This window comes from Medicago sativa, chromosome 4 (assembly GCF_051527215.1).
Source record: "Medicago sativa cultivar Bolivia chromosome 4, Bolivia_mono, whole genome shotgun sequence".
NCBI classification, from domain to species: domain Eukaryota; kingdom Viridiplantae; phylum Streptophyta; class Magnoliopsida; order Fabales; family Fabaceae; genus Medicago; species Medicago sativa.
The window spans coordinates 65,569,775-65,583,732 of NC_140752.1; the positions used below are offsets into that span (position 1 = coordinate 65,569,775).

The 13,958-nt window shown below is 35.3% G+C and overlaps 1 pseudogene across 1 annotated transcript; it reads right to left on the reverse strand.

The window, feature by feature from the left end:
- Window positions 1–4,512: 4,512 nt before the first annotated feature.
- LOC146930821 (uncharacterized) lies at window positions 4,513–13,572 on the reverse strand (annotated as a pseudogene). Its single transcript, XR_015006496.1, has 7 exons — window positions 13,217–13,572; window positions 12,787–12,989; window positions 11,017–11,458; window positions 10,566–10,925; window positions 10,038–10,216; window positions 6,643–9,915; window positions 4,513–6,139 (listed from the first exon to the last, which is right to left on the reverse strand). The product of XR_015006496.1 is annotated as an uncharacterized LOC146930821 (transcript).
- Window positions 13,573–13,958: the final 386 nt, after the last annotated feature.

Here is a 13,958-nt window from a genome sequence, read left to right on the forward strand (position 1 = left end):
TTTGCTAAATTAACTGCTTGTCAGTTTCCACCTTTCTGTCAAAAACTTCCAATGCTTGTCGAACTATGGCTTCTATCGAAAAACTCTCAGTATCTGTCGAATTCAGCAACTTCAAGTCATGGACTTAGAGAATTTTGCAGCTTTTAATCTTCCTTTGCCTGTCGAATAACACCAAATAAAAATACAGGCTAACAGTCGGGACACTAAATAGTGTAATTGTTGTGATTATTGCACCATTATAATCGTACCTTACAAAAATTTCCTATATTACTATTTTTGTTTGTTGCATATAAAGTTGTGGCGCCTAAGCCTGGTGTGCCTACATTTGATGTTGGTTTGAGAGAAGGTCCTAAGGTTCTTGTTTTGGGCTCCCCCACTAGAGAGTCTTGGGAGCATTTTGTTGATGTTGTCATGTATGTCATTGAGGATGTGAGTTATGAGTTCATTCCAGCTCCACTAAGGTCACCTCATTTGTGGGTGAACTTAGTGAGTTCGAATTTCGAGCTTCCCGAGTATGTTTATGTGTCGTCAAAAGATACTTTTGAGGATGGAAGTGACAGGTAGGTGGTATCCCAAATGATTTAGGACTCTGGTGGAGGTAGCTTAGATGGTCGGGTTCATGGTCGTCGCAACTCTCCTTTATCCTGATCAATCAGACACTAGTTGTCGTATCCATGACCAACCTAGTTGTGTAGGTTAACCCGTTTTAGAATGTATGTACTATCAACCATTTCTCCAACATGCGGTGTGGGTACAATCAGAACATCTCTTTCAAAGTCTCCCAATTTTTGTACGAGATTTACTTTTCCCACCCTATGCCTTTCCTAGCGCGCCCTATTTTATTCCATTTTTACCCCTGGTCCGGATTTCGTTTTCCGGAATCGATTGTTAGAAATTTGCAGATGTATCCGGATTTTAAAATCCGGAATTGTTTTCTTCCAGAACTTTTACAATTTCAAACTTTAAAATTCGTAAAATAAAATGCAAATAAAGTAAAAAAACATAAATAAAAAGACACAAACATAAAAACAACTCATTTTATTAATATATGAACAATACATTACAATAATTTTCAAGCTTTTTAAGCTTATTACATAAGATCCTAAATCTATTTCTAATCTCCTAAGAGCCTAATTCTAATCTCCTAAGAGTCTAACCACTGCTATGTGATAGGATATAGCAGTAGTTTCCCTATTGGAGGGCAACCGGAGGAGGAGGGAAGAGGAGGGCGGGAAGAAGAAACCAATGCCCCTGAGGGAGGTAGGGGGTTCTCAAACTTACGCCCAGACAGGCCTAGCTAAGAACCACACTGACCCACATGACCCCCACATGAACCGCACTTCTTTGCAGCGCGGTTCGTTCCTCATTGAGCGTTCATACAAACCCTAAAAGTTTTCAACGAGACCCTTATCTATGAAAGACCAACGATGAAAAACCATGGTTGTAGAAGGAAGAAGAGGAGGAGAGGTTGGGAGAGGATGGTGTGAGAAATGGTGGGGTTCAGAAGACTATTTATAGGGAGGGGGGTCAAAAACGGTTGGGAGGTCATAAATGTAGTCAAAAAACGTGGTAAAACACGTTTTTTGACTTGACCACCGACAAAAACATGTGGTGTAGACCACCGACCATGACACTGATGCAGTCCGGAAACTACAATCCGGAATGCACCTTTGGTTTCCGGAATGTATTTTCCGGATTAACACGATAATGGTGAACGAGGGAAAAGTTGGCACTTCTTGTAGGGTTAAGGAAGTTCCGGATTGTATAATCCGGAAAGCTTCAACATTGGATTCTTTTGAAAGAGAGTCATTAATGTAGGTTTAGACGGTTACAACCACTAACACGTTTTCATTGGCTGTAATAATGACCTAGGACTTGTTTTAGGCTATAAATAGGCTTCCATCTTCAACAAATACCTTCATTCTTCACTTCACTTCTTTTCTTCCATTTTCTTCAAATGTTTTTAGTTATTTAGGGGTGTCGGTGGTGTCATGGTCATTGTTGACCGTTCATATGAACCCTGCAATTGCATTGCAGCATGTGTGGGGTTCATATAACGGTCAACAGAGACCCTTGACATCAAAGAAAGACATAAAAAAGCACATAACATTGGTTCCGAAATTCGTTTTCCGGATATCACTAACAATATGGTCCAGATTATATAATCTGGACCAAGGGCATTTTTAGAAATTTTGCAGGGCGCGCGAGAAGGCAACAGGATGGGAAAAGTAAATCTCTTTTTGTGCAAGTATTCCCTCTTTTTTGTGAAAAACAGTCATTTGATTTCTAAAGAATCAATTTTTGAAGGGGAAATGTACATGGCTAGGAAAGATTTTCTTAGCTCATCCCATGTGGAAATGGAGTTGGATGGCAATGAATCTAGCCAAACTCTTGATCTATTCCTTAGTGAAAAAAGGAACAGTCTCAGTTGTATGTCGTCACTCGTGACATTATTCATTTTAAAAGTGTCGCAATTTTCACGAAAAATAGCAAGATGAAGATTTGGATGTACACTGAAAAATTCGTTTTGTTGTACCAAAGACAATATGAAGATCCAAATCATCATATGATATTTTAGGTTATGATTTTAGTTATTTTATTTGCATTTGAAGACAAAAGTCATTTAGAAGAGTTGTCGATCGTTTGATTAACATTTTATATTATTTTCATTTGAGTCGTTGTAATTCATTTTTATCCTAAATCATGTAACTTCATAGGTGTAGACTTACTAACCTAGTTAACAACATACAACACATAAATAAAGATAGAAACAAGGATCAAAACTATAAGATGGCATAACAATATCTTAACAATTTTTTTTTTTTGAAGAACAATATCTTAACATGTAATTATAGGATATACACTTAATATTGTTTAGTAATAGCATTTTAACCGTATGAGATTTAGCTAACTTATAAATTTTTTAACTCTTATTTGAGAGACATTAACTCAAAATTAAATCACTTAAAATATAAAATTGAGAACACTTACTTGAAATGATCATGTCAAGTAAAAGTTAAGAAATATACCTCTGTGTAGACTTACTAAGCTAAAATCAACAAAATTTCTCCACTTGACATCTCACCGTTGTTGTATTTTCATAATTTTATAGTGACAAAACCGTTTAACCCTAGAACATGATTCTTAAAATTTGATTAGCCACCTTAAATATGTTTGTAGCATCTTTCCCTTGCATATCATTCAATTATTTTCTTCTAAACATAGCTACAACGCAATCAAGTATAGTTTTTAGGTTTTCAACTAATGTTGGGTCCTTAATGGTTAACATTATGTATATGTATATTGCACTTGTGTCCCCAAATATTTCTACCTTTAAGAGCCATAAATTTACTACTGCAAAATTTTGATATGGTATGACTTTTCTTGCAACAATAGGGGCAAACAATATGAGAAGGATGAGACTTCCTTTTATTGGAAATATTGGACTTGCTTTCATTTTTTAAAAGGGCTCTTATGAGATCCCTTAAAGGGTTTATTATAAGATTTGTTGAAATTTATTCTATGAGGATTTTTAAGTCCTCGCTTTATTATCAAGTTTTAAGTTCTCATTAGAAATCTGTGTCAATTTAGTTTTTAGAAATTCAATATTAAATCTTTCAACTTTTTTACATTTAAATTTAGGTTCAATGTGTGTTTTTTGAGATTAGTTTGAAGGGCATTTAATTGTGTTTGTAATTTTAAAGTATGAGATTCCATAGAAAGAATAACCTTCCTTTGGGGTGCCATTTTCTTAAAAGGCCTTTTTAGATTCCTAGTGCATTTCTTCAAAAGCATTGTTCATAATATAAAAGTGAATTGTCAGAGTCGAATCATCGTCTTCATGACGTTTATGAGCCACGAGATAAGGGTCGATGGTTTCATCGTTGCTTGAACAATTTTTTGGTTAGGTTTTGTCTTTGAACGTTGGCACTCATTATTGTTGATATGTTTACATTAAAGGTGAATATGTTTTGTTGTGTCTAATTTTTCTTAAAAGTATGAGTATATAAATATTGAGTTGGGTGCGTTAAAAAAATAACATTACAAGAACATGCAAGCATCTAACAAAAATTTACACATCCATTTAATCATATCTCACAAAGTGAATATAATGGTGAAGATATGAAATGGATTGAGTAACAGTATATTTTTTTTTCTTCACAAATAGACATGGAACTGAATTGAGTAACACTGAAGATTTATACTACATTCAGATTTCACCAACATCACAGTATACATGTGGAATTTGAGTAGAATTTCACACTGTATGACACAATTATTAAAATTCTGCTAGATCCTAAATAAGAGCTACTATTCCTAATTAGGTGTTTCACTGTAGTGAACCACCCAATCACTCATCACAACTCACTTAAACAAAGCACTATTCAACATTTTTTTTTTTCTTGAAGACCCAATTTGATTCTTAACTATTTTTTCGCGATCCAATTTAACCCAGGACAAATAATAATACCAAATTAACCCTTTAACATTTTTTTACGGAAGATAAATTAGTCCTAACTCATTATAATAGAGAGACTAATTTGTCCAAATCTTGAAATCAGACTAGTTTCGTATTATATTTTGTCCAAACCAAATTGAATCGCAAAAAAATCATTAGAGACCGAATTAAATCTTCACTCATTTTTACCTTGACCTAACAATTTCATCTTTCATTGCAAGTGACAAAGCACCAACATTAGCCTCATTCTCCAACATCACACCTGGCATAACCACAGCTCTACTCCCAACAAATCCATTTTCACCAACCTTAATCTCTCCAAACTTAACCAACCCACCTTCATCACCTTCATAAATATGTCCAAAAAACAATGCATCTTTTCCAACACAACCACCTTTTTCAATCCTAACCATCTCAGGATTCAACAATGCACCCATGCTATCAACATAAACATCATTGTTTACATCAACACCCATCATTTTCATCCATGTCACAAACATAAATGACCCACATATCATTTCCATGAAATAATCACCTATTAATGTTCTTATAGCTTGCCATGTACTATCAAAGATTATTCTTTTACTCCATATAGGAACTTTTTCACCTTTTTTGTTTCTTCCAGTAATGACCCATTTGGCTATAACACATAAGACATAACAATGCAGCTATAACACCTGAGAGAATCCAAAACAATGGTAATAGCAAAAAAATTGGAACTTTTTGTGTGTTCTTAAGGTGAAAAATCAAGTTTAGAGGCGCATATATTGATAAGGCCAATAAGAAATGAGGTAAAGCTGTTTGTAGAAATGGCTGAATGATGAGTGATGAGAAGGTTTGATACCATGTTCTTGTTAATGTGAAGGTTACTTTTTGTGAGTCTTGTTTGTGCAATGTTGTAGATAAATTTGCTGCATTGGATTGTGATCCAATGTATAAACCACCTTCTTGTAGTGTAGAGTTCATTGGAGCTAATGAAAGTGCACCAAGGATCACATTCTTTTGGATGAGAGAACCAGGGAGGATCAAGCTTTGACTTCCGGTAACTGAATTATCTTGAACCTGGATTTTTCCGGAAGTATATCCGTTGGAAGAATAGAATCCTGTAATTATTTTGCTAAAATCTCCGAGATGGACACCGGCGCCAATTGACATTAACGCTGGATTTGAAACTGGGTTGATGGCTCTGATGGAGCAATGTTTGCCAATTTTTGCGCCTAAAAGGCGTAAATATACGCAGAAGGCTTCTGTTCCTGAGAGAAGCTTAGCACATCTAAGGTGGCAGGAGATGTTTAAACGACATTGAAGCCAGGTTTTGAATTTGGTTTGTTTTTGGTTATGTATGAGGAGACGAGTAAAACCAGCGGTGAGAGTGATGAGTATGAGACCGTGAAGCAAGTAGGCGATGGTAAATGTAATGGCAAAGGTGATGGGGCTTGATGGGACATCAGAAAACATGGTAGCATATGCAATGACGGTAAATGGGATCCAGTGAAAAGCACCACATATGCAAACAAAGGAAAAGTATTGAAGTGATGGAGGTTGGTTGGAGAATTTGATATATAAGAAGTACGCAATGGCTGCTGCGAATGAGGAGAGAAAGCCAACAAGATAGATCCCCATAAAGTGGTAGAGGTTATCATGTTGAGTTTTGCTGTTAATCACAGGAAGATCTGCATTCTGTAATAAAAATTATAAGGTATTAGTTAATAGTTCAAACTTCATAAATTATCTGTTTTTAATTTATGATGCAGATATAGCCTATAGGTTCTGTTTGGATAAACAACTTAATTCTTATCATATACTTGTTTATGTATGAACTAGTTTTATAACAAAAGATAAAATCAAGTCAAACATTTTTCATATATCTATAAGTTGTTTTCATGAACTCTCCTGGAGAGCTTATGCAAATAAATTGAAAACAATATGGACATCCCATAAGCTGTTTCTATAAACTCTCACAAATAGTATCACAAGTTCCTGTGAGAGTAGATAAGCTCAAATAAGTCAATCCAAATAGATACATAGACATGAAGGACTAGAGAGATAGGATGAAAATGCCCCATTAATAGTAGTAAAGCAGCCTAACGGAACCTCTAGTCAAAATTAAACAAACTGCATAGTTTCAGTTATATGAAATAACATAGAACATATTTTTGTAAGCATTGAGTAATGTAACATACCTTATCAATATTTTTAAGCTTATCCGGATTTAGCACATGCTCGCCTTCTGCAACCTTTTGCAAGGCCTGTACTTGAACACTTTCTCCAATAACACTTCCTTTTTGAACAACAGCATAAGGTCCAATAGAAGAACATTTTCCAATCTTAATGGGATGGAGACTTAGAATTCCATTCTTTACCTCATGGCTTTGAACTAAAACACCTTCTGCAACAACAGCTTCATCTCCGATTGACACCAGAGCTGGGTCCGTGATGTCAACTGTATCAAGCAGAACTGAGGATCCAATTCTTGCTCCCAACATTTCAAACCAGTATTTTAGAAACACTGTTCCTCTTAGGTGTGTTGCCAAAACTTTAGAGGAAATTTCTTGAGTCTTGTAAAGTGCCCACCACTTGACAAAATCCGTTGAATAGATGGAGATGTCAGAGACATGTTCATAGTTTGGCCCCACTAAAGAACTTCCATACAAGGAAATGCAAACGCAAGAAGAAGCGATGCATAGAATCCAAGCAAGAGGTGCAAAAATCAGTGAAAATATATAATTTAACCAGGGAACTCCGGCTACTGATTTACTGGCACTTAGGCTGGAATTTAAAAAAGCAGTGATGGATAGATAAGCAGGAGAGGAAAGCATGATAGAGATAAAAATAAGTGCCAGGAATTGAAGTAAACGGATACCCAATTGTCGAGACTTGGATACCTCCACAACTGATTCAGTACAATCAATGTACGCTTCTGGAACATCGGATGGATTATTTGAAAGCTGAGGCTGAGTCTTTGATAGAAGATCCTCAGAGAAGCTAGCCAGTTCTTGAATGCATGATGCAGTGAAAACATCTATTGCTGCAACTGGTGTGCCAAGAAAATCTGAGAGTTTTTGAGTTGCTTTAACCACACCAATTGAGTCAATTCCATAGGATGTGAGGTTGTCTGTGACTGAAATCTTGTCGACTGCGACTCCAGTCTGCTCAGAAATGAGCCCTTTCAAGAACTCTTGAATATCATTTTTGCTGATCCTTTTACTAGGTATGGGTATACTTCTCTCTGTCTGAGGCCGAGTCTTTGACAGAAGATCCTCAGAAAAGCTAGCCAATTCTTGAATGCATGATGCAGTGAAAACATCTATTGCTGCAACTGGTGTACCTAGGAAATCTGATAGTTTTTGAGTTGCTTTCACCACACCAATTGAGTCGATTCCATAGGATGTGAGGTTGTCAGTGACTGAGATTTTGTTGATTGGTGTTCCAGTCTGCTCAGAAATAAGCACTTTCAAAAACTCTATGATGTCGTTTTTATTGATCCTTTTACCATGTGCAGGTGCACTTTTTGTTAGCTGGAGCCGGAGAGGTTTTTCTTCTCTGCATGTTACTGTAGTAAATGACCACATCATAGATTTCTTTGTCAACATAGGTTTTGTACCTAGAGGTACCAAGTTCAGCGTCTCATCTGTGAATTGTTTGATACATTCAAATCTCTTGATCTTTCCTGATGTTGTTTTGCTGATGGTTCTAGGCTTGATCAACTTGACAGAAGCAAGAACAACTCCATGTTCTTCTGCCACACGCATCTTAATAATCTCAATCACATCTTTGCTAACCGGTTTACCGTCCCTTACTTCTGCAATCACAACCAAGGCAACCTGATCAGAGCCATCAGGAATAGAAATGCCCTTTGCTGATAGAATTTCCTCCGGGACACCAATGACAGCACAGCAACCAGGACGAAGAAATTCAGATGAAGTCTCAATTGTCTTTTCCACGTCAGACGAGTAAATGTTTCTTCCAGCAACAATGATAAGATCCTTGATTCTTCCAGTGATGAATAGCTTCTGATCTATTATTCGTCCTAAGTCTCCAGTTCTTGTATAATTACGTCCCGGATGATTCATAAGTTCATTCCTGAAAGTTTTCTGACTCAATTCTTCCCTTCCCCAATATCCTACTCCTGCACTTGGACTACTAATCCAAACTTCTCCCTCCTTTCCATCTTCGTGAAGCTCTTTGCAAGTTTCTGAATCAACTATTCTAATGTCAATATCTGTGTCCGCTGGATGAACATACCCACAACAAACTCTACCCTGCCAATCAACAATGATAGGCATACCTTCTCCAAATGCACAGCTGACAAACACACAATTTTCTGCCAAGCCATATCCAGGAGCCATCACCCTTTGAGATAAGCCAAAAGGAGTAGTTAGCTCAATAAATCTTTTCAAGGTCTTCTGTCTCACTGGTTCAGCGGCAACCATAAGAAAAACCAATGATGAAAGGTCTAAATTCTGAATCTTATCCTTGTTGGACTCCAATCTTCGAATCAGTAACTCAAAGGCAAAGTTAGGGCCGGCACTATGAGTTGCCTGATACTTGCTGATGATTTCAAGCCATAACATTGGTTTCTTGATAAATGTCATTGGTGAAAATAAAAATGCAGATCCACCGCTAACAAGCGATGTAAAAAGTCCCCCGATCAGCCCCATGTCATGATACTGAGGAAGCCAACTCACTAGTTTAGTCCTCGAGGTACTTTTGTATCTTCTTTGCATCAACTTCACATTGTGAATTAGTCCGCCATGAGAGATCATGACTCCTTTTGCATCACCAGTTGATCCTGACGTAAACTGCAAGAAACATATATCATCAGGCTGTGGTTCACATTGATCATCAAGATCTTCCAAAACAATGCTCTTGGAATTTTTGACCCATGTATCAGTGTGCAACCACGGAAGATTCGGCCACCGAGCTGATGATTTCCCCTTTTTTCGTGTTATAGAAATTAGATTTTTCAATGAACCTGCACGGACTGCTGAGTGATATGCTATGGTTGACAAAATTGCCACAATGCCACATGACTTGGCAATGTTTTCAATTTTCATTAGTGCCTGTCCACTTCTTTGCATGGGATCTGGGGGAATAATTGGGACTGGTATGACTTTAGCTCTTAGGCATCCAAAGAAGGCATCAATAAAGTCCAAACCGGGGACATAGACAAGGAGAACCCGGTCACCAGGTTTGATAACCGGCTTTTGGCTCGTCGAGAGCTTATGAGCAACACAAGAAGAATAAAAATGTTGTTCTGCATAGGTCCTGCGGCACACCGGAGTCCCTTCTTCATTGATCCATGTATAAAGAGTCCTATTTTGAGTGATTGGATGAGTCCCCCAGTATTTTAAGTAGCTATTCAAAGTAGGCAAGTTAGGAAATTGCACTTCTGGCAATTCACCTAATTCTTTAGGGTTCTTCTTTTGACTCTCAGTTTGCAAGGGAAACAAATCCTGCATAAGACATACTTCTATTAGGTGCAGATCTATTTGGAAAATATGACTGTCTAAGCTCCATAAAATTCAGGTTCTACAATCACATTCATTTGCCAAAATATATGTAAATGTCAAATTACCCTAGTGTAAGGAAATGTTGGCAGATCATTGCTATTGGCAAAGTTCTTGCAAATTAGAGCCATGGCATAAGATGAATTCCTTTCTGTAAGCTCAAATGCCATAAGCCCGCCTACATAATAAGTATTCCTTGAACCTTGAAGCTCTGATTCCAACTTTTCATAGAATTCATCTTTCATATCTGCATTACAGTTTCAAAATTTAGGTCCTGTTTTCAGATTTCATTTTCTAAAATTTATGTTCATTTTAAATTGCTTATAAGGATGTGGAAGACTAATGCAGTGAACAAATGTGATAGAAAGAAGATTGAAGACAATTATAGGAAGAATGCATTTTTCACAAACAATGAAAACAATATTTTGGCATTTTCACAAACAATTTTACCGTTTTAATAAATGGTAAAATAAAACGGTGACGAAAATATTGCATCTTCATTCTCTTAAAGGAAACATGGAAAATATCAGGCCTAGAGTGTTACAAGTTTTTACTTGGCAAAGAAAAATGGAGTTGAAAAAAAGCAAATGAAATACCTTGGCTGCTAACATGAGGAAAATACTTAAAGTTGCGTTGAAGAATGAAACTCTCAACTTCTCCTCCCATGGCTTCTACTGTCTTCATTGCAAGCTCCTTGACAGTTGGTCCCTTAATATCAACAGAGTTGCCATAAGACCAGAACAAGAATATATTACTGTCATCATAAAATTTCTGCATTGCAACTGGATTTCCAATTGTGCTGGGATCTTTCATATATTTATCAAAGTAATAAAATCCAATAGGAAAATGTTCTAGCCCTTTAATCTTGAAAACAGTGGTGTAGTAGTCATTTGTCTGGACTTTGCTGAATAAATCCTTCTCAAGATCACTTGCATCCATTACTTCTTTTTCAAGTTCTGCCACAAAACTTGTTCAATAAGTTATCATGCCGGAGAAAGAAACAAAAAGTCTTATATAAAATTATGGATCGGTGAGAACTCTACATACCTATGCAAGTCGAAGGAGACCGGTAAATGCTTCCATATTTTAATGGAAATGAACCAGAAATTATGATCTTATCGAATTCCAATGTTTCAACTACATTTGAGCTCTTGATATGAACCTTGACATCATCAGAGTTCCGCTTGATCGCCAATACTTCAGTGTTACAGAGAAGTCTCAAAGGAAGTGATTCAGCAATCTTCTGCCAAAGATTTGTATATCCACCTTTAAATCGTCGAATTTTTCCAGCCATCGACGTTCGAGTAAATTCATGAAGGTAAGCATAAGGCATATCTTGAACAAACCCATATCCTGAAGCAGTGTAACCATAAGCTACAGATTTTGGAATGGATTTGAGTCCATGACACTCTAGATACTCTGGAGTTAAGTCTGAAGCAATGTCACTAACAGCGTGAACTCCAATACGACCACCATTCTTCACTTTTTCCTGTCAAATAACAAGTCAGAGAACAATGGGATGATCTATTTGATTTGCAAAAGAATAAACTCTGAACAGAACATTACTAGAATAACCCTTAAGAGTGTTTTTGGAATGAGTAATAGGAAATTCTAGGTAAATTGGAACTCTAGACAATTCAAATGCATCAATTAAATTCTCTTCATTACTATATCTTTTTGTTTTGAAAGATAGAGTACTAAGTTTCATCATTTTTATTTCGAAAAAGCTAAAAACAATATATTAAAACTCTACCCAAGCACATAGTGTGCAAAGCTATTCATTCTACAACTTTGTTGGGTAGTTTTCATGAAATTTCAAAAAACTAAGGGACCAATTTTGAAATATGAAAAATAAGTATCAATTTGCAAAATTTAGGAACTAATTTGCAAACAAATACAAATATAGGGACCAAATTGCAATTTGTAAATTTTATAGGGATCAATCATTTTAAAAAAATATACAAACCAAATTGCAAATTTTTAACTTTTATAGGGATCAATCATTTTAAAAAAATATACAAACCAAATTGCAATTTGTAAATTTTATAGGGATCAATCATTTTAAAAAAATATACAAACCAAATTGCAAATTTTTAACTTTTATAGAGACAAAATTGCAATTTTAAAATTTAGGAACTAATTTGATTTTTTTTAAATGTACGACCAAATTGTTTTATTTTATTTTATAGGGACTAATTTGCAATATTTTCAAAATTTATAGGTACTAATTTGCAAAATTTGAAAACATAGGGACCAATTTGTAAAAGTCGAAGAATTATAAAGTTTCAAATTCTTAATTTTTTAGTGGTATTTGAAATTCTCTGATACTAGTTTTGACAAAATATTTCATAAAATATCTTCTTTTTGAAAATATTTCAAATTTATTATCTAAACAATGAAATTTACTTAGAAAATTTTGAATTATCCTCTTAAATTACATTAGCCCAAAAAAATCTCTCGTCCAAAGTAAGCTTAAGTTACTTGACAACTTTTTATCATTTTCAGAGTTTAATGGACACTAGATATACAAAATAATATAAAATTTACTATAATATCCTTTTATAAGGTTGTGTTGTCCATTCTTCTACTTTTTAGCAAATCAAATGCAGAATCTATATAGAGTTCAAAGAGTTATGTATAAGAATGTTATGTCTCCTAGGTCTATGAATGTTGTATTTACGAGGATTGGTTTTGCGATCCAAAAAGGTCTAGCGGCGCAGCTTGTTGCTCACTTGCCTTCTATTCATGTGTAAGTAATCCTTATATATATAGATGTGTTTAACAAATTGAAAGAAGTGGAGTAGAATAGAGACTAACTTGTATTTCCAATGTAAGTGACATAACAGATACATAATCATCAACAACTTTAATATCTTGATATTCTCCAGAGGTAGGGTCAACAACTGCAAGCTTGTGTGAGTCCAATTCTTCCAATGCAGATCCTGTCTCCTTTGCCAAGTGAAATATCACTGGAGCACTGCTTGCAGCAAGAACTTGTCCTCCCAAATCATAAACTTTTCCTATATAGACATTAACACATACTCAAAATACATTACCACTTGATAGTTGAATACGTAGTTTTAAATTGCAGTCTGCAACCGCAGTATAGTAACGGTTTTAGAAGTCTCGAAACGACGTTACAATTTTCGTGCATTTTACTATAATATAAATGTTTGCAGCGTAACTGCAACTACGATCACAATTTAAAACCATATTGAATTAGGTCAAGAGGGAAATCATGACATACCTTCAATTTCAACTGATTCACACATGCCACCAACAGTGTGATGTTTCTCCAAAACTGTAACATTCTTATAACCAAGCCTGGCTAATGCATAAGCAGCTGATAAGCCACTTGGACCAGCACCAACTATTCCAATTCTGGTGTTTTCTGGCAAAGAAGGATGTAGCTTGGAGAATTGGTCATCTATTGATCTTTCTGTGTCCATCTTTTTTTATTTGAAAACCTGTTAAGTTACTATCAAACAAACTCAGTTTAATGTATTCCTTAAATTCTAGTTGTATCTACACACATAAATCACCCAACAATTGCACAAAAGATATGATATCTCACACAGTGTAGTTATGACTTATCACACATGCAGTTTGGAATGATTTAGGTCCTCTTTATATATAAGTGGTTATGTATAAGTTATTTCTATAACAAAATATAAAATAAAGTAAAAAATATATATAAATAGATGTGGTATATAACACAAAAATATATAAATAGATGTGGAATATAACACAAAAATGTTGACTAGAATAATCATCTCCTCTAGATGATTAAATAGAATAGTCTCTTCTGCTAATTTGAAAATTTCAACATTTTTGTGTGCTGCTATTTTTTTTTATTTTTTTTTTTATAGAAAATCAACATAAATTACTAGGAGACCACCATACAATTGACTAAAGAAGTTTCACACAAAAATTAAGAAATGGTACACACATTAATTTCACATCAAGAAAATTTTTGGGCAGAGAAAAGT